Below are 3,307 nucleotides of genomic sequence, written 5' to 3' on the forward strand. Positions count from 1 at the left end.
AACACAGGTCGTCTATTTACCCATGCTTGGCCCATCTACAGTCACCTGGACAACCCATCATGCTAGTGCTTACTCCATAAACCAACCACGGCTTCGCTTATGGTCCCCCAGTAGCCAATGCACCACATTCTGCAGTTAAAACAACTGCACCCGGATCTCTATTCCCCCAGCCAGCCATCTTACAGTAAAACACAGCTCTCTATTCCCGCCAGCCATGCTATCCTTACAGTACATCAGACACCAGGCTCTATTCCGCCTCACAGCCAGCCTATTCACCAGCCTCCATAAAACACAGGCCTCTATTCCCCCAGCCACCATCTACAGTAAAACACAGGCTCTATTCCCCAGCCAGCCAGTCTAAATCACAGTAAACAACATCATGGCTCCATATCCCTCCCTAGTCCATACGCCAATAGTCTAGCTCTGTGAAAACAGCAGTCTGTATTTCCCTGCATGACCACGCGCCTCTACAGTTTCAACAACCCCAGCCTCCATCAGGCAGTCTAATCTCCCTCAGAGTTCCAAGCTCACTGTCACAAGTTTAAACTACAAAACCCCAAGTGCTCTTAGTGTCCTCTCTTCTCATGCCATCTTGCAGTGTGCATAAAACACAGTCCATCTATCCCCCATGCCACGCCATCTTACACACAAATAAAGCTCACACCATTGAGGCCGCTTTCTAGTTCCGTCTCTCACACGTGCCAAGCCCCCAATCTTGACAGTTTTACCATCTCACACAGCGCTCATATTCCCCCCCAGCCAAGCTGCATCCGACAGTAAAAACACGGGTTCTATTCCGCCCAAGGCCAGCCATTCTACCTCAGTAAAAACACAGGCTCCTATTCTGCCCCACACCCCACTACCATTGCTCTAACGTAGTCTAAAAACACACTGACGGCCTCATCTCTCCCATGGGACAGAGAGAGCCAGCGGGACAGAGAGAGCCAGCGGGACAGAGAGAGCCAGCGGGACAGAGAGAGCCAGCAGGACAGAGAGAGCCAGCGGGACAGAGAGAGCCAGCAGGACAGAGAGAGCCAGCAGGACAGAGCTACTCACCGCTGGTATCGTTGTTCGCGTCCAAGGCCTCCACTATCAACGTGTAGGACCTCTGGGGGAAGATGGAGAGACCAGAGTCAACACAACATCAACCAAACACAGCTGCTTTTTCCCCTTCCTCCCCATACTAAAACTCTTCCCACCGTGATTCCTGAACAGGCTAACCTTGGTAAAGTTACCAGAATATTGCAGCCCTAACCAAACTACAACATCAAAGAGAAACTCTGAACCAAAACATTGATAGTAAGTAGCAACACCAACACCAACACTTGGCACTAAAACAAACATTCTCTAGTGTAAATTGACACGGGGCTCTAATATACTATCTAGTGTCCCTGATAGCTGCAGTCCTTGACAATAGACATGTAAAGACTTTTCTGGAAGGACGCCCACCGACCGAGTACACTGTGGTGCGTTCCAACTCGTCCGACACTGGGACTGCAACACTATCTAATACGGAAACCAATGTGTGTGTGTGTGTGTGTGTGTTTGAGATGGACTACATTGCTGTCAGACCTGTGCAGAATCATTGATCTACAAAAATCACCTTCATCACTAATAACTAATCATTATGTGATGAAGAGGAGGGAATCTGCGCCTCGTCTTACTCAAACTGATCCCTTTGAAACAACAAGTCTGCACCAAAACGCCGGGAGTTTTTCCTTCATAGCTTGTTGTCATTCTAAAACCCTGTTAAATACTTACGGCACGCAGAGTCCATGCAAATTATCATGTAACTTGTTAAATTAAAATGTTGTTTTCTCCTGAACATGTTTAGGCTTGCCATAACAATGGGGTTGAATACTTATTGACTGAAGACATTTCAACACATAAATAAATAAATTAATTTAATTTAATAAATTTGTAAAAATGTCAAAAAAACATTATGGAGTATTGTGTGATACAAAAATCGAAATTTAAATTCAAGCGGTATGAATACTTTTTGAAGGCACTAATTTATAAATAAATTGTTTTTTGGCTAAAGGTAAACAACCAGCGTGCATCAGTACACATTGCGTGAATCAGGTTTAAAACCGGTTTGAATTCCCAGCAAAGAGGGAGAAAAAAAAAAAAATCATAAAACAGCAATTTCATAATGATTCATCACCGTCCTGGGATTCAAGTTAATACACGTCGAGGAAATAACGAGGCTATACGCCGAGCTATTCAGGTCAGAACTGCTGAGAGCGTACGATTTAGTAGGCCATGTCAGAACAGAACTACGGACTAGAAAACATGAGAGAGAGCAGTGACCGAGGACGGCGCTCATACCGGGTGAGATTCATTATTATTAAACTTGTATTTAACCACGGAAAACACATTTACAAAAGTGCCCTGGGGGAACACATAAAATACAATTATACACAATTTAAAACACTAAATTAAATAAATAGAAAATATTACATAAACAAATCAAACGCGTATCGATATAGATGTCTGTGAGACAACAGGTGAAAGGTCAAGTCAGGACAGGCAGACTACATACGACATGTAGAGGATTGTGAAACGGCATAGTGACAGGACTAGTTGAAGTGTACACAGTAGGTTTAGGTCCGGGGTTTAGTAGGTCAGGACAGACACAGAGAATGTCATGGGAGAATCTACAGGTGGTTGGGGAGAACCAGTCATACGGAGAGATGGGAGAAGAGACCGGGCGCTGGGACCCCCCCGAAGAGACCGGGCGCTGGGACCCCCCCGAAGAGACCGGGCGCTGGGACCCCCCAAGAGACCGGGGGCGCTGGGACCCCCCGAAGAGACCGGGCGCTGGGACCCGGAAGGACCGGCGCGTGGGACCCGAGAGAGACGGGGCGTGGGACCCCGAAGAGACCGGGCGTGGGACCCCCGAAGAGACCGGGCGCTGGGACCCCCGAAGAGACCGGGCGCTGGGACCCCCGAAGAGACCGGGGGCGCTGGGACCCCCGAAGAGACCGGGCGCTGGGACCCCCGAAGAGACCGGGCGCTGGGACCCCGAAGAGACCGGGCGCTGGGACCCGAAGAGACCGGGCGCTGGACCCCAAGAGACCGGGCGTGGGACCCCGAAGAGACGGGCGCTGGGACCCCCGAAGAGACGGGCGCTGGGACCCCGAAGAGGACCGGGCGCTGGGACCCCCGAAGAGACCGGGCTGGGGACCCCCGAAGAGACCGGGCTGGGACCCCCGAAGAGACCGGGCGCTGGGACCCCCGAAGAGACCGGGCGCTGGGACCCCGAAGAGACCGGGCGCTGGGACCCCCGAAGAGACGGGCAGCTGGT

The 3,307-nt window shown here is 50.3% G+C and overlaps 1 long non-coding RNA gene across 1 annotated transcript in view; it reads right to left on the reverse strand.

Moving 5' to 3' along the window:
- Positions 1-1,032: 1,032 nt before the first annotated feature.
- The window catches only part of LOC112074626 (uncharacterized), a 62,755-nt gene continuing 60,480 nt past the window's right edge, over positions 1,033-3,307 (reverse strand). Inside the window, exon 3 of the long non-coding RNA XR_011477050.1 lies at positions 1,033-1,108. This is a non-coding gene — a long non-coding RNA (uncharacterized lncRNA). The remainder of the gene's footprint in view (positions 1,109-3,307) is intronic.

The sequence above is a fragment of the Salvelinus sp. IW2-2015 genome, unplaced genomic scaffold, assembly GCF_002910315.2.
Source record: "Salvelinus sp. IW2-2015 unplaced genomic scaffold, ASM291031v2 Un_scaffold2724, whole genome shotgun sequence".
NCBI classification, from domain to species: Eukaryota; Metazoa; Chordata; class Actinopteri; order Salmoniformes; family Salmonidae; genus Salvelinus; species Salvelinus sp. IW2-2015.